This window comes from Mycetomoellerius zeteki, unplaced genomic scaffold (genome assembly GCF_001594055.1).
Source record: "Mycetomoellerius zeteki isolate Tzet28-1 unplaced genomic scaffold, Tzet1.0 scaffold105, whole genome shotgun sequence".
NCBI lineage: Eukaryota > Metazoa > Arthropoda > Insecta > Hymenoptera > Formicidae > Mycetomoellerius > Mycetomoellerius zeteki.
In genome coordinates, this window is record NW_017255965.1 from 1,385,980 (window position 1) to 1,405,178 (window position 19,199).

Consider the following 19,199-nt stretch of genomic DNA (forward strand, 5'->3'; position numbering starts at 1 on the left):
ATTTGACTTTAATTCGCCTTATTGGAAAAGTCTAACTTAATCCCTTTTTACTACTATTGCTAGTGTGTCTGACTTTGTTTGTCTTTTTCTACTTCTGTTGCTATAGAATGGCTGACTCTGTTTGCCTTTTTCTACTTTTTATCCTAGTACGTTAATCAGAGTTCATTAATTTTTAATTAACTTCATAGAAAAAGTTCTTAAGTACTTTTCGTTAGTAAGACGTTAATAAGAATTAGAAATCTTATATGTTTTGACTAATGAGGGATATAATTCTTATTAAGGCACATTTCCACTAAAAATAAGGTCTTTTTAAAACAAAGTTATCGATATTTTAACCATAGTATCGTTAACACTCCCGGGTTTCAACTTGTTCACCAGCTCTCCAGCGACCACGACGACGAGTCTCCTTGGCGTCGCGGTCGACTTAAGACGACGCCGCCGGCATCCACCGGGGATCAAACCCTTGGCATGCTCACAAGGTGGGGATTCGGCGTTCCACGTGGAGGCGGAGCGACGTCGCGCGTCGGGGTGCCGAACCGACGAGGGGGCGTCCAACCCCCGAGATGCCTGGTGGGGAGCCATGGTAAACGCAGTCCCCGACGGATCACCGAGACGGTGCAACGCGTTCCGCTGGCTCCGCTCGGTACCCGAACGAGTCCTTCGCCACGTGACTGTCATCAGAAATCGCATTGATTCGAAGACGGTCGATTGGATTTCCGTGACGAACGGAGGAGATCCGAAGAGTTTTTCAGTCCAAAGATACTTTGACAGAAAACTCTCTCGGCTGAGCTCGGAAATCAGAATCTTATGAGAAAACGAGGACAGGATCACATGACTATGACAGGACAAGTTGGAAGGACTGTTGAGTCCGCGAGATCGGTCGCGAGGTTCTGAAGTGTACCTTAAAGAATTCGTAACTGGCGTTTGCGCGATTGTTTCGCAGTTGGACACGTGATTCTCGCAGGGGTGACGCACCCCAAGACCGTCGTGAATGGTGCTGAAAGGTGATGAACGTGTTTTCCTAAGGCCGTTAAGGGCGGTTCGTGATGTTTAGCCGCTACGAGAGATTTTAAGTGTACGGATTATTGGGGTTAGACTGCGTCCTGATAAGGTAAGCCCTCATTTAGAGGCTAATTTAGACTTATTACTTTTGTTTATACTTTGAATGCTTTTAATCTTTCGCAGTTTGTCAATCTGGGAAATTATTGTAAATCGATAAATGGCTTGTGAATCATACAACCTTTTTTGTTTATCAGATAACAGTATCGTTAGTTTTTGTTTTTAAATATTGCATCCTTAATTCTTTTATATACAGAATTATTTTAATTATTTTACGAAATATTTTCAAATTATCGTTATTTTTCTCATAATGATAAATTATAAATTCTTTGAAAAAATAGAAATAACTTCCATTTAACTACAATTTAAATAGATGTAATGTTTTTTTTGTTTAACGTTGATTGATATGGCATCAAGATTGTATCAAGAATTCTCATTAAAAAAACAAGTTTTGTTGAAAATAAATTAGAAAAGAAAATTTTTTATCCTTTTACATACAGCTTAAATCATAAATTTGACCGTTTGTCCTTTCAAATTAAATGTTATTTTCGATTTATTTGTTATTTGTTGATTGTTTAAAATAGAATTCAAACTGATCGATCAATTTCATTACGTTCGACTAAAATAAAATCTAAATTCATTCAATTAAAAATCCGTAAATAAATGATGACAATATTGCAGCATATCATATAATAAAAAGCTGTTATTGTTATCAATATTGTTAATCCATGTAAATTTGTTATAAAGTTGTAAGATAGATTAGAAGTTTACATTGCTTTAAAAATGGTAAACATCAATTATAATTATTCATAGATATACTTCCGTAAATGAACATGCATATATAGGAGGAAGAAAATTTCTATTATTCAATTTTTTTGTATGACTCTCGTAGATGAATATGACATATCTAAATGCGGCATCCAACTACGGAATTAATTCTTCACAGTGCTTGCGACGATGCGGCGAGGTAGATCGACGTGGTGCCGTCTCAAAGCGATCTATGAACAATTATTCGCTACGTTTTTTAAAACGAGAGCCTTGCTGCGAGTTTCTCCTTTTTCTCTCCCATAGCGCTTTTATGCTTGCGATATTCATGGCCCGCGGCGAGAGATCGTAAAATGTGACTGTTTCGCAGATATACCTGTCTCCACCGTTTCGTTCCTTCGCTTGAAAACGACGGAAATAGCGACGGTTTGCGCAATATCGTTTATTCCTGCTTTTGCTTTCCGCTTTTCCGAGACACGTTCCCATGGAAATGTCGTTGGTTTATTGAAAAACGGATGAATTTTGTGATGTGACGTTAATTAGGAATATGAATCGTAGCTTTATATCCTACCTTTTTATCAACAACTTGATCGTTGCTGAATTTTAATCTAATTCGAGTTGCTTTGAGTAGTACGTTTTGAGATGTAATTCTAGAATTTTGCGGGAGCTTGGCATTATATTTTTTGTTAAATAATAAAAGCGATATCAAAATTCCTGTACAAAAGACGATATCAAAATTCTTAAACAAGAGATGATATCAAAATTTTTGAAAAAGGCTTTATCAAAATTCTGGAGAACAAAAGATATTATCAAAAAGTAATATATATATATATATATTGCTTATCAAAATTTTAAAGAACAAAAGCTCGTTTAAAATTATTATTATTAAAACAAAAATAAAAAGATTTTCATCAAAGTGATTTTTTTAAATTAATAATTGACAATTAAAAATGTGAGCAAAGAAAATTTATAAATGAGAAGCAGATTTTTCAGTTATTATGTTAATGTAAATTGTTTTTTACCGTTATTATATCAATTAATTAAATTCTAATTATCCTCCATATAATAAGATTTCATAGTGCTAAAAGAATAGAGGCGCATAAAAATTATAATAAAATATTTTATAAATGTTTTATATATTTTTAAAAAATGGATAAATAGATTGCTTTTAAATCAGTTTTAAAACGAGATAAAAGATATAATAAAGACAAGTTCGAATTACACGCAGAAAGTTTAATTACTTTTAAATAAGCGCGCGCGGTATATCTTTCTAACGATTCCCCTTCTCATATTTTCCCACGGCGCAACACGCGAAATAGAATGAGAAATATAATCGTTCAAGTTATTCTGCCACGAGATTCGCATTTTCCGATAATTATGGAGCAGCTTGCCAAGCCATTTATCATTTAAATATTAATTCGTTGTTTTTTGCGTGAGAAATGCTTTCTTTTTGATTGATCCCGCCAACTAAACTATCAGTACAGCGCTGTTGAATTTTTGTTGAACGGTAAGCACCCTTGTTTTTCCTACTTCTTTTCTTCCATGCGAATTAACGATAACGAACATAATTCCTTGCTTTTGTTACGACCTCTTATTTTTTATACGTAATTTACATATGCCTATCAACATAATGTTTCATAAAAAGCTTTGTTCTTTGTAGTTACTTTTTCATTTACGTTAGCTTTTTAACAGCGAAAAATATGTTCCGAAATAATATCGGAAGTATTATGAAATCTATCACAATCTCTAACTGAAATGTATAAATGCTTTTTTTTTTTAAATCTTTGTAATTTTGTTTTGAAATATATTTCTAAACGGAGCATGCTTTTAACAGGTGGTACTTAAGCCGTAAAAGTTACTGCAGAAAGTTTACCTCAGAACTCCCGCGTTTCAACGAAGTTTATCATTACCAGACTGCAAAGTGCGGAATTATCACCTGCGTTAAAACTTCATTCCCCGCAATGCGAACAATAAGTCGCGCAGATTTCACCGTTTAATTCAGACTATTAGGAACACTAATCAACGTCAAATCCGACGGAGCGGCGGGTCGTGAAGAAACGGTAGCTGAAGAGCATGATATACGTCCGATTGCGTAAATCTCGTTCTACCTCTCTAAAGAGAAACGAAATTAGCATTGACTTAACTTAAACTACTTAGGAGAAAGCGGAAGCGCGCGCCTACCAGCATCCCCTTATATGGGAAACTTCATAGTTAGATTAACCCGTACGGCAAAGTAAGTTACAGCACGTGACGCATCCATTTTCCTGCAAGCTTTTTTCCTCTTATCTCGCTCCTCTCATCTTCGCGGTTTAAACGCGACTCGCCAGCCAGTCACGCCGCCGTCGCTCGCGTCAGCCGTGCGCTTTATAAGATTTATGCGGAAATGATATTACACGAGAGAGTGTGTTACACAAGACTAAAGGGGAACTGCGCTTGTCGAACGGTTAATAGCAGAGGCGATAGGTATTTGCACGTGTATATAATTTATAAGCGTATTAATTCACATGCTCTCTCTCTAAACCATTGGTTTTTTATTCTATGTCTATGTCTTACGTTCCGCTTGTACAATTTTGCACATAGTAATGCTTGCAGTATTATATCGAATTGCTTGATAAATAAAAATAATATCGCACCGCATTCCTTATTAACTATCCATTCTTTTCTTTGTTTTTAAATCGTCTCGCGAGATAAAAACAAATCAGTATTTTTATGACATATTGTTGTTCCGATATTGTAGCATAAACTAAAGTCAATGAATATTTACGATTCAGTTCCTTCATTTTTTGTGAAAGACTCCCGTGTCGAGGAATCTATTTTATGGATATTTTTTACGGGCGATTTTTTTTCTCCGATCAAAATACTCAGTCAACACACGTAGTTGCTATTTCGGGTTTAAAGTCGGCAATGTACTCTGTTGGAGTTGTATTGCCGGTTCAATCTTTGTACCGTAAATATAGATTAGTTTAAGCGGGACGTGGGATCGATCGTTCGTAGCCGAGCTAATAGGTTTTCAGTCGGAGGGAAGGTCTACTAGTCTCTGCTAGAGTCCGCTTAATTAACCGCGCCAGCTATTTTCTCTTCTACCTGTTCGTTTCTTCCGATGAAGAGAGTGTGCAATATAATCGAGAAAACGATGCGCTTCGCGCCGATCGGAACGATTGGAAACGATGATAGAATTCGATATTTTAATGTAGAAATCTTTGAAATATATCTCGTATACATATAATGTCCTACATTGTTTCATAAAGTATTATGCATTTGACAATTCTAATTTATAAAATACGAAATATAAGTAATAAAATATATAAATTTATAATTTATTAAAAATAAAATGCAGTTAAGAGAGAGAGAAAACCTAATTTATAATTAATATTAAAACATAATTAACATATAAAGTAAAAAGCATAAAGTATTTATGCTTTTTACTTTTATAATTTGCTTATACTAATTGCATATGTACTGTTTGTACTATTTAAATTAATTTTAAAGAATATTTGATTGTAATCTCGTGACAAAATGTTCAAAAATATAGTCTTAAATAAAAGCGTTAAATTTTAAATCATCGAACTATAAACGATGATTTAAACCGTTGATATTGGACACTTTGTAGACTAAAATTTATGAACCATATTCAAATATAAAATATCGGATTTCTCATTCAATCACCTTGTTCATTTTACGGATTTATTTCAACCAATTTTCACTTTGCTTTATTTCTACGAATTTATTAGCATTTATCGTAACATTTATTTTTACGATTGTACAAAACACGTGACAATTCTAATTTATATTCTGGCTTACAAGCTCGATTACTAGTATATCATTAACGCGATAGATGCAATCATATAAAATATAAATTTAATCGCGTTATTTTCTTCTCAGCATTCCATTAAAGCGAGTAAAATAAAAATTCTGAGCGCGTCGCAAAAATGGAGCAGAGAACACACATAGATCTCCGCAGAGAGACTTGGGGGTTCAACTATTTATGACGCACCCTGCACACGGCTCGTTTGCCCGAAATGACGGATTTGCGACTGCCCGGTTTTACTCGAGTTCGCCTCGTTTTCGAGTATCGCTTAACTTCCTGCTCATGTGGGTGATGTAAGTACCAAACAGGAACGTATTGATACACGTATGCACGCGCGCATGTGTACGAAAAGGTATATGTGAGTGATATATGTGCGCTTACGTTTAAGGGCGCTGCTTTAACCGAAGAGGGAGCGGAATGCGACTATCGGTCGGGAAAAAGAAAGAACGTGAGAGGGAGGAGAGAAGAAGGAGCAGCCGAGAGCGAATCGTTTTAAACTACCATCCACTTCACATTCCCGATTTCAGTTAGAGGCTTGTTTATTTCCTTTTTGGGCTTTCCGAGGACTTGCATTATACGCTCGGTGCGCCACCAGAATGCAGCGCAACGAGAAGGGGGAGGAGATGCGAGAGAGAATACGAGGAGGGAGGGGGGGAGGAGAGAGAGAGAGAGAACAGAGGATCGCGAGAGTGGACTATCAGTGAACTATCGAGCAGCATCCCGCCGCTACCTCTTCCTCTTATTTGCTTCCTTCCCGTCCATTAAGAATCTTGACAATCGATTCGGTATTTTATCCTTGATTTCGATTTATACGATTTTCTGAAGCGCCTTTGCCGAAAAAACGAATTATTATGAACGTTTTCTATCTGCTCAAATAAAAAAGTTTCGATGACGTAAATGATTTTTTTTTCAAATTTTTACAATTCAAGTTGCGGTATATTATTACTTCCTTTTTCATCGGAAGTTTGAATTACCTGGTATTTTCCAAGACATAGTAAAACTGGGTCAGCTAAGATAAATTCGTACTGTAGCAAAAGAAGTTTGCGAAACGAATTTATACATTCAAACAAATTTATATGTTAAGGACTAGTACACTATACATTATCTCAGTCTTGTTTCACTTTATGATATACGAGCGGTAATAATAATAAACTCCGGTGTTAAGTACCCAAACTTGAAATGATAAAAATAAACCGATAAAGAATGCATCCCGGGCGATGACGCTACTGTTAACACGGTCGACTTTCTGGTGCAATTAACGTTTTAATTCCCCTCTTTCAGCACAATAGACGTTGACGTTGTTTCACATTGCGGGAACAGTTTAATAAACGCGGCATTGTTCGGCTCACGGTTACGAGACCGTTGAAAAATTTCGATTATTTCGCGCTGAGCGTTGTCGGGGCGTCGTGACAAAAACCGCAATTATCGATATATCGCCGTACCAACCGTGTCGCATCGCGTTGCATGTAAAAATTGGACGCATCAGCCATTGAAGGCGAAGGGCGTTAAAGTGATTTATGCGCTTCTCTCGGTTCATATTGTTGCTTCTATAGCGCACGTTGCTGCGCGTACACGGATATCCGGAATTTATTAGCTTGACAACCGCAGCGGCTCACTCTTCAGCAACAAAGAGGGTATCACTCACCTGCTGTAAATTTGCGACGATTACGTTACAACGAGGTCCGCGCGTCTAGGTGATCGCATCTCGTCAAAATATAATTTTTGTACGCTACGTTATAAATCTCATAGACTCAAAGTTTAATCATAAAAGAAATATTGTTTGCAATATCGTTTTATCTTTTTTTTTTCAGTTTTTAGCACTTTCAGACTGTTAAACATTTTTTATAATTCAAATTTCCTAACTTAATTCATAGTGCTTGCATACATTGAGTGTTTGGATGAGACTTTTATAGTAAAAAATTAAATTAAAATTTTAATCTTCGCTACTTTGCTACATTCAATTAAAGATTAAAAAAATTCTTCATTTCCATATCCATAGATACAATATAACGGATATATATCTCGAGTCATTCGGATATTAACAATTTGTTTTATAGATGCATTATATATACATAAAAATTCAACTTTTTCATATCCAACGTTTCGCGCACAATTGATCTGACAGATTCATTAAATCTCGCATTAAATCATATCCGCCGAAAAAAAATAATTGACTACCTGAAAGGAGGAGGGAAGTAAGGAAGAGATGAGGAGGTGCGCAAACTTTAATATAGGTTTATGGGCTAACTCTAAAAATGTTCAACTCAACCTTGCTAAAATTGGGAAGTCAGTGCATAATGTAATACCTGGGATCTGTGGCGTCGTACGTGTCACTTTACCACCATACCAGAAGAAGAACGACGGGATGAGAGCGAGAGGGTGGAAGAACGGTGCGGTGAGGGTGAAGAGCAAAATCGTTTAGCACGCGATCTTCTCGTAATTCTGCACGCCAGCGCCCCGAACACGCTTCTTCTTCGTCCCTGTCCGACGTGTTACACGTGTTACACGCCGCTGCCACGCGAACGAAGGGTGGAGATGCACTCCTCTTCTCTACGGCCTTCAGCGCGGGCATCGTACGCGTCGCACGCGAAGCCTAATTGATCAGTGGATCGTTAACACGCTCTCGCTCTCTCCTTCTCTTTATCTCGATCTCCTTCTCTCTCTCTCTCTCTCTCTCTCTCTCTCTCTCTCTCTCTCTCTCTCTCTCTCACCGACGCCTCGGACAGATTGATTATTTGCAAGAGCGCGGTCGATGCGCGGGCACGGCACGACTCGACTGAACGTCGCGAATTCGCAACCCCGACGTCCCCGACTCGTTCGTGTTGACCGTGGACGATGTTGCATTTTACACTAGATTCAGACTTAACCCATTTCCAGCTAACATTACGAAAACGCAACACTTTTTGCAGATTCATACAATGTCACTTGGCAGAGAAAAGGTTCATTGTTTAATTTAATTTTAATTTCTTTCTCGTTATACATTTTATTTTTTATATGTCGTGAACTATACGTATATAAAGACAGTTCAATAAATTTTTTAGAGAGTTTGTGTATAGAGAGAGATAATTTTGTTCAATTTGAATTCAATTCTAAATGAGTTGTAATTCATGATAAGGCATCGTGATACGATAATTTGCAACAAATTCCAATTATGTGAAATTAATTTTTGCGCCTGTTTCGATCTCAATTGTTTACAAAAAGCTATTTGAATCGAATCTCCAGTAATTTTCTGTTCTGTTAGCTGCGATCTATATGTATGTATACGTACTGTGTATGTATACGTACTGTGTATAAAGTAACAATCAGTTATTTGTGCATGTTTAAGGTTTCAAGATTAGGAAGCCGGAATAATTTAGGATTGCACTAAATATAACGAATGATTTAGGATTGCACTAAATATAACGAATAATTTAGGATTGCATTTAAGACACGATGAGGGGAAAAAGATATCAGATCAAAAGATGTTTATATACAGCGGTAGTCGACAAACGTCTCTATAATTGAAGAAAATTCACGCGGTCACAAAAGTATTACTTTGCTTATGGGCACCAGATGTTACTTAACCCTACATCTTTCCACGTTTCGTCCCTCCTTTCGTTTCGCCGAGGTCTCTTTCAACTTTCTGGTTCAATCCTCGCGTCTCTTTCTTTCTCTACTTTTACCACACAAATCCACTCTAATCCGACGTCGTTTTATACGGCCGGCTATTTCACTACCAGGACTTTTTCCGAGCTGTCGTCAGTTTCGCCATCAAAGACCGCAGGCAGCCTATAGCCGTCGCCACCGCTGTCGATGCAATTGCGACTGCAGCATGGTTTTTGACTGCATCGAGTGAGCTTTTCTGTATCGAAATTCGTAAATGAGTAAAGGAATTGCGGAGAAAACCCAGAGACTAGTAGACCTAAACCGTCTCTTTTCGAAAATTGCGCGCACAACCATCTATTTTATCTTATCAAATTTGACAGATAATTGCAATATCGCTGATTGCATTGAGTCTCATGAAGAAATAATTTAAAATTTGGTTTATAAATTGTTTTTAGCAATATAAGGCCAATTGAAACTCTTTAATAAAATGTTAAATTTTAATGGGGTTTTTGTGTCGTATTCAACCAAAAGTGGCAACTACAAACTAACACATTGACAATATTAGATATTTTATACTCGATGTTGTCAGGGGGAGGGTAGATATTAATAAATTATTTTATAGTATATCTTCTATTAATTTATTTTATAGTACTTTAAAACTTTTTATATAAAAATTTTTGAAGATTAATGTCGCATTTTTATCTTAATTATGATTTCTGCTAAATGTAATCTAAAAATTTATATGTATATATTATACATTGTGCAATTTATCCGAGGTATCGAAGCATTTGATAGTATAAAAATATACAGAGTAACTCGTATGTAATTTTATATAGGTACTCTTAATAGCTAGTTTTGGTTTAAATCTAAAAAAAATACTCGTCTAAAATTGTTGTAAACGATTTGAGGGAATAAATTGGTAAAAGCGATTCGAGAAAGAAATGTACAGATACGGTTAAATTTAATCTTATATTTCATCCTGTTATACCGTTATATTCGCGGTGGATTGGACGGACTTCCGCGTGCAAATGCTTGCTTAGGACGCCTTTTTCGAATCCGGAGCACCGATTTATTTACACGATGCGTATCGCGCGATCCCGCGAAATTGAATCGCGCACGCGTTTGCTGTACCGCGACGCGATGGGATTCGATACTCCGGCACGATATCAGTAGGGGGTATTGTTGTCATTCGGATGTAATTTACTCGTGTGGTCGAGCTTGAAAGTTACGGTGGTGCATTGACATTGTCGCTGTATATTGTCGGGGTGCAAATGTTCGAGCTTTGTTTTCTATTGCGACAATGTGATTTAAAAATCGAGTATTATGTTAAAAGCGAGACCTGCTTCGTGTTTGTACGTTCCAAAAGTAAACTCATTATCACCGATGACTTTGGAATATCGGCATTTGTAACGAGATAAAGGTCGAAGGCCATAATAAGCTTTGCAAAATAATAAGAAGTTAAATAATAAACTAAAACAAACGTCTTATATTAATTTTAAAAAGTATTATTAAAAAATTTTTTTTAAATATTATTAGAATTAAGAAGTACTTTCTTTATGCGGTTCTTTGTTTCTTTTAATATATATATTATTATATGTTTTCGTAATTTTTATGAGACTTGATGACTTTAAATTAATTTTGCAGAATATTGGGTCACACCAAAAACATATTACTATTTCATTAAATTGTATAAAACCAACTTTTCCTTCGTGCTTGGTTCAATTGCAATCTACAGGAAACTATCACCAGAAACACGGAGGGGTGGCGAAACCACCTCGTTGACTTCACGGGCCGATTGTTATTCTACCGCCCTCGAAATTTAACTGAGGCGGACTATGCGAATCCGGTAACGAGAACCCGTGTCTGTCTTGTCTGATCTTTGTCGTCCTTTTCTTTCTCCCCGATACCTAATTTCGCGGCAGCCGCCTCCGACGATGAAACCGAGGAACCTTCCCCTGACGGCTTCCTGAATTAACTCCGGGTATTACAGCGAGATTAAGTATTTCCCAGCTCAATTCGATTGGTTACGGAAAGAGGAAATATGCTCATCACACGATGTGCAATAGGTACTTTGTAGTGCTATAAAACGTTCCTTACGACACTTTGTAGCAAATTATTACTTTCTACTGAAAATGATATTGAGAAAGAATTATCAGCAGGTATTGTGTTTTAAAATCTCAATACTTTCACTATGTTGCCGCAATTTTTACCCAATCGTTATTGTATTTCATAAAATTTTAATATATTGCTAACAGAATTACCTTCATAATTCGTAATAAAGATTCAATAGAATCAATATGACGTATGCAACTGATATTTTATGGCCGTATGTATAATGCCAATTGCATATTCAGACTACATAAATATTACAAACATATATCGCGATGGCGTTACAAACTGTAAGTTTTATTCGTATATTTGCATATTTGCAACGATCAATAATAGATTTGAGATATAGAAAATGCAAGACAAATCCACGTTATAGATGGTAGAAAATTTAAAAATCGTTCCTATTTTATAAGAGATATGAAATACTAAAATAACACGAAAAAGAAAATGAAAATATTGCTAAAATCACTATAATTTATTATTTGAATGTACGAACAATATTGAAATAAGAATTATAACTGTAGGGAAGAATTTCAGGAGAAAAGTTAATATTTCACCCCTTATTTAACGTTAATTAAAACATTTAAGCCAATGGATAAATGAACGCATTTGCGTCCCATGCAAAATGTGTCAAGTGTTTAAGCAATCTGGCTGAAAATTCATTTAAAATGCGACATGGCAAATCTTATAAGAAACTCATTAGCATACCACCGATGATCTGCCGCATAATATTGTGTGCACACAAACACAGTCACGTACTTGTTCATCAGGCCCCCTGACTGATGATAAATGAGCGCCTAATCCAGCTGTGATAAATGACAATGGAAGAAAAAACGAAAACCCGCCTGATCGCGGCTAGATTTAAATTCGCGATTCGACAGATTTCAATTTACCATGAGACGGTTCTGCCCTGCTGCAGGGAGACAAAAACAGAAAAAACGCCCCGACTTGGCGCGGAAAATTGCTTCGTATAAATATGTATATTGCGTGAATATATCTTATTATTGTATGTATAATATACATTGTATAAAAGAGAATGCATATACGCGAGCGCGGCGTAACAAAATATTGTAAAGTTACACACACAGTTTTACGGTTGACCTATCGCCAAATCGCGAGAGAAAAAAATCGTTTTTATTTTGCCAACAGTTGTCCATTTCGATTTTGCGCACAGAATGTATCGCATCTCGATATTATGCGTGACACTCCGTTGCATTGTACCGTACGCATTTACATGAAAATGTTCATTGCACACATGGACATTAAATATTTTTACAAAGTTTTTATGGGAGGGAAACAAATAGATATATCGTTTGTTGAAAATAACAGTTCACACCGCACTATAACTTCTCGTATATTGTGGCGTTTATTTAAAATTGTTATTTATTTATTAAACTATCAAGTGGAAATATTCTGTTAAAAAGTTCTCCTGTTTCCACAAGTAATTTATTGCTCCATTAATACAATATAATAGATGCGTAATATTCCATTTGTGTGGTTTAATAAATTTCAATGCAATACGAAAAAATCTTTTAACGTTGAAATTTGATTCATATTTTATTCACCATTCCATTAGTATCATGAATTAATTAAAGTATATATATATATATATATATATATTGGTATATGCTTTCGTGTTAAAATTGTTGCACATTAATAAACGTTAATAACATTAATCAATATAACAATGATAATACAGAAATAGGAATCTAAACTCTACTTATTCACACTCATATACAGACGAAATATATCAAAACAAGCGTGTTAGAATATCGTTAAAAAAATGTTAAAAAAGAAAACTGCCAAGTATAATTGCGAAAATATCATCCGACATGAAACCTCGACAATAATGGACTCAAATAAAAATGCATCGCCTCAATCAAAAGTCAGTCGTTTGGAATTACCTTCGTTTACTGATGCAACGCGCGGCCATCTATTCGGTACAGCGAGTCGCAGTTACTTCTCCGCTTCCTCCCGTACTGTTCTCACCCGCGCGACCGCGCGTTAATGTATATTTATGTATTAAACAGGCATTATTTATACGACCGATGAATATGCATTGTTTGGTGGCAGTAGCGAGGTGTCGAGTGCAGACCCGTCGCTATCACTGCCTCATCAATCACATACAGTCCCACCGGCTCACCCTGTGTCGCCCTCCCCTTCCCCTCAACTTCCCCTTTTCACAGTACTCTACCCGCGTTCCCCGTTCTCCGCTTTCATCACCCCTCTCGCGGAGAGGATCCGCCGCGTCATCCCTCAGAGCTCTCCGTGCGTTTTCCCTCATCGTGTTATCCCACTCGCTCCTCTCCCCGTTCCATCATGCAATCCACTCTCCCGTTGTTGCTTCTCTCGCCAACTGGCCGCAATTGACATTAATTTACGTAATTTTTTCGGGACATCCACATGTCACCGCGTTACAGTGCACCCTCAACGTGCTCGATGCGGGTGCGGAATACGCGAGGATGTGGTTCGCGGATGTAATAGGAGCAGGGAAGCGAGAGGAAGGGGACGAATGAGGACCAAAAAGGGGCAGAAGGGTCGAATCACCGAATGGTCATCCGTGGTCACCATGCGGCGATATTCGAAACGTTAATCGAACGAATCAATCGGGAACGAGCCGGCCGCGAAACTGATCGGACACGTGCGGCGCTTTTCGCGTTTCACGGGGAACGAGGGTGTCCCGTGAGAGCGCGAGTCTCTTTTCGGAAGATCCTCGGAGGGTTTGCCATTCAATCGCGAGGGATCAATATTACGAAAGAATGTAAAACTGGAAAATACGAAACGATTGGAAACTATTGAAACTTTTAGGATTACCGTGATATTCTCATGTGCAGTAAATATTTTAGTACAGAATGTGTTCTCATTTTCTTATTATATTTTTATATCTTTTCATAATTTTGTGATTGGAGAATAGGAACTCAAGTATTGCTTTTAGAAAATATTATGGATGTACGTGTTTTGTATCAAATTCTATTCTGAATAGATTTTTGTTATTATTTTGTTTCGTTTTGTTTATTTCGCGCTAGATTTCTTAAAATACAAGAAATCTACGATCTAAAAACAGTCGGTGCGATGCACCTCTCTTTCTATTTTTTACATCAAGGGGCATGCAAACTGCCTGTATATTTTACGGTGGTATGTCGGCCGCAAACATTATCGCTAAATCATGCTAGCTTCTGTTATAGCAGGATTATATCTCCGATGTCGGCATCGTGTACAGAAAAGATAATGGCAATACAAGTAGTGGATTCTGAAGCTAATTTTGAGAAATTAAAACAATATTATTGCGAGAACAACAGATAAATTATTATTGTAAGTAATTAACCTTAAAACAATAATTTCGAGAGAGAAAGAACCAATAGGTATATAAAAATCAATATAAAAATTGGTTTCCATTCTTTGAGTATAATAAAATAAATAATAACGAGCGGAGATATTTACCAGCGACGGATGAGCGCAATGCAGTTGTTTAAAATCAAGCTGTACTATTTGACGAAAACTCGTCGAGATTGAACCTTAGCGGATATTCTCGCATGAGGTTCGCTTTATTTTCGGATATTTCCCTTCGTCGACCTAAATTAGGTTTCCACATACGACTTTTATCGCTCGCTCCTCCGGCAACCATCGCCTAATATCCTTGCGCTCGAATAACTTACTCGATCCAGTAACGATCCTACGAATTTCTCCGATGTCGATTTCCAAATTTCCGACGTTTCCGCGATGAAAGTTTGATTCTTGCCGCGAGCGTCTATTTGTTCGCCACGAAATCCCTTTTATCTCGTCATATAATTTTACAAATCTTCATGGAATACGCGGATCGATATATGTAATATCGGCATATTTGTGGATATCAATTCTTATAATTACATTTAGATAATGTAGAAACTATAATTTATTCAATAATAAACGAGATGAAATTTATTTGGCGTTAATAAATAAACCGTGACTTAATAGATCGAAAAACAGTATACAGGAACGAATATCTTAAATTTCAATATAATCTATCTCATTATGATTATTGTTTCGATATGATTTTTTTTATTCGGCTTATGCTTTTAAATAATCCATTAACTTAATGAATTGAAAAGTTATCTGATTTAATCACTTCAAGAAAAATTAAATGCGATAAAAAAATTAAGTGGATTAAACTAAACTGTGTACGCGACACGTTTACGAATGCCAAGCAAGAGACTCAGAAGCATATAAAGAACATTGAACATATTGCACGAACATGAATTTGTAATTCTAACAAAGGGACGGTTTAGTGAGGCAACTAGCCGTTTCGCTGAAATAAAAAGTATTTGACATCGCGGCGTTTGCAGCAGCGGACATTTACTTTGAAATACGTGGCCGCTTGTGGCGCATTCTTTTCTTTGTCCTGCGCAACATCGTAGCCGTGCTGCAGGCGCGGTATTGTACGTCCGAACTTTGTGGGGGAAAAAAAAAGAAAAAATTATGATCAACTGTACGCAAACTCGGTCGAAAAGTGTGTCGTCCGCGTCCGATTAAACTGCGAATCGTGAAGAATTAACTGTTCGCACTCTCCGCGCAAATAGATTATGCTTTGGAAAATACGGAGAGCTCGGGGAAAGTTTAAACTGGTTGCAACTTTTTCATTTGCAACTTTTGTGCGCGACATCGGTCGCCGTCTGTTCGTTCAGCCAACAATTGTTGCGCGAACTTTCGTAAGATAGTTTATCGCGTAGCTACGCAATCGTGTGGTATCTAGACGCGGCGTACGCGATAATATAACAATGTCTCATTCAAGAATTAAACACTGTTTTAACTTAATACAGAGTTTCATCATTAAGGAATAAATTGAGATATTAACGTGGAAGTAGTTTCTAACAATCGTTAGTAATTGTAACTAATTTGTAATTACATTGTAATTAAGTGTCAAAAATATATGAAAACTAGAGTGACTGTTTCAACGAAAAATTTGATTTCTGACTGTAGGTACCTACTATACATTCTACTAACAAATTGCAGCGAAAATCACTCGAAGGAACGAAGGAAATGCTGCACGGCAGTTTCGCGTATTTTTCGCGGCTACTTAAAAGTTCCGTGACGAGATGCACTTTCTCACGAGTCTAGCCACTGGCTTAATCCTTGTACGGGGGCAAGGAGCGCACCTTCGAGGAAAAAAGCCGTTTTACACCGGAAGTTCGCTTCTCATACGCTGATAAAGCAGTCGTTATATCTTCCTTTTTATTTGACTGTATACATTTATGTAGACATGCTTTAAAGACTATTAAAAGTAAACAGTAATTAGTTGTTATGTTTATTACTTCGTGTAAAGTCAGAAAGTAAACTTATATCAGAGCAATTTCTCATTGAAATTTATTTCTTATTTGAAAAAGGGAAAGAATTTAAAAATTTAACTTTTCTTTAATTTTTTAAATAAATCTGCATTGACTTATATAATTACAATATCGTAAAATTAATTTTGCTTAAAAAATTTATAAAAATTTACATTTGTATCAATAAAGGGTATTGAGTTGTTATATTATGTTGTATGTACAAATTTCTAATTCTAATTCAGTATTTCTAAATTTAATTATATTTACTCGAATCAAAGCGGAAATATCATTTATCCTCAACGAAAGGATATGTTACGAATCTGATCAATAACAAGAACGTATTCTTAAATTTATTCAGAGTAAATAAAATTTGAATAGAGAAACACATGACAATATTGACGAATGGATACAATAATTCATCATGCATAATCCTACGTACAAAATATAGTTTAGCTCAGAAATAATAAAAATATTATATATTTTTTGAAGATTTATATGCTAATGATAATGAGAATTTAATAACTAAAAATCCGATTAATTATTTTCGTGATCCATTAATGTGTTATCATAACATAATAGATTTTAGTGAGAATGAACCGACCGACTTGCTCCGTGGTTTTTCTTAATATTCATCGTCCGAATGAAACAATTCGTGAAAGCCAATCCTCTTTATGAAACAGGGGATATCTCGTAACCGCGCGAAATATGCCGGGAGAGCACCCTGCACTTGGTATTTCTATCTTTCTATTACTTTCTCGGTCGCCTTTTCGTGTTGTTTCTTTCGGTGGTATTCCCTTATTGCCTTCCCGCGCGTCTGCCTCTTTCTCGTAACTTTCCTTAAACTCATCACGTCCGCGCCCTCCGCTTCCTTTGTTTCTTTTCCGTCGAGGTGGTCCATCCGCGTCCCGACGTTACCGCTTCACCTTTTCCCGGCTGTTGCAGCGTTTCTTCCACTCATCTCAGCAAATGGCTTCGCCCTTACCAACTTCCTTTCTCTTCCTCTTCTTTTCCGTTCGCATGTCTTTTCTTCCTAATTCCTAAGGATCTCGCTTCGTCCTCCAAGATGTTTTTCTCGTCATCGCGGCCGCTGTGAACTCCCTATTCCCTTTAGTTTACACTTTACCGCGGAACGTCTATGCAGCTCGCATCGTTGGATGCAACCCGCGGGACGAACGGCCGAACACTTCCGACCGCATTTCCCATTTTCCACACGGCTGCCGGGAGGTCGGAAGAGGATCGCTACCAATCACTCACTGTCCACTACAACTCAAGCTGCCAGATCGTACGCGCGCGAGTGTCGGTTGCCCGCCGGTCGATTCGACGTTTCTTCAACAGTCGATGCTAATTCGTTCGTTGTTTCTGCTATTTGTTTGCGGCAATCGATGTCTGCGGAACAGATATCGGACTGGTCCGTATCGCACGGAGTATGATACCAATTTCGTGCGATTCTTGGACAAACGACGCGACATAAAGATATTGAACAAATCAATACCAAAAATTGACGACTTTTATAATGGAAAAGAGTACATTTTTTACATTGCGTGTCTGTAGTCTGCACATTTATCACTAAATTTAGATAGTTAATCCTTCGTTTATAGTTTGAATTTTTTCTTTAACGAAATTTCATTCTCAAATTTTATTCTCATTTTTGCTCAAATTTCATTTTTTTTAAATAAAGATTTTAATATTTGAATTAAAAAACTATTAGATAATGTAATAGAAATATTGAAAAATATAAATCCTAATTTTTTTGAAAGCCTAGAATAGTAAAAAAAACGTGACTAAAAAGACTCAGATTACAGACGGACGGAGGAAAAATATGATTGCAGACTCAGATTGCAAATGGAATAGATACATGAATGCAAAAAGTATTAATACGGGGGAAATTGTTATTGAAAAAATTTATTTATAGAAAATAAACATTAATCAGCTTTTATACAATGAATATGTTCTATCCTAATACAAACAAAAGAGCTGTGTGATCTTAAAAACTAAATTTCTCCAAATTTCTGTGTACGAATATTTTTTTATATTAATCTAGATAATTTTTTATTTTTGCCTATTTTTAAGAAATGTATATTACTACACATCTTTTAGATAAAATAATTTGAAAAATATACAGTCCACTTTATTCTTTGTTAATAAATTGCTAATTACCGCTTACTTTATAAAAATAAGATTTTTTTTTAAATATCTTCCTTGTATGTACGAATACTTTTCGTACTCACTGTATGTAATAATAATAAATAATAATAAAATAAATTATTGAAATGAAAAATTTGTACGTCAGTAGACGAAATGCTTGTCCATTTTTGTAAAAATCTGCTAATTCTATAAAATCCTGGCCGAAATTTCGCAAAAAACTGTGCATCACAAAAGCATCGTGTCACTCGCGAAACATACGTTCCATATAAATATAGCAACAGCGAGATTTTTCATTGATTTTGGAAAAAATGCTCAGAATTCATTCCGTTAAAATATCTCGCGTGGCGCGACGTACCTACGCGGTCGTAAAACACCGCGATATAGCAACGAACGTGGATCAGGGGGTTTCATGTGACCACTTCGGCATT

The 19,199-nt window shown here is 36.4% G+C and overlaps 1 protein-coding gene across 2 annotated transcripts in view; it reads left to right on the top strand.

Moving 5' to 3' along the window:
• The first annotated feature begins 956 nt into the window (after window positions 1-956).
• The window catches only part of LOC108721452 (lachesin), a 147,856-nt gene continuing 129,613 nt past the window's right edge, over window positions 957-19,199 (top strand). For both annotated transcript variants that reach the window (XM_018446005.1, XM_018446012.1), the window contains exon 1: window positions 957-1,111. The gene's annotated coding sequence lies outside the window, so the exon portion shown is untranslated. The remainder of the gene's footprint in view (window positions 1,112-19,199) is intronic.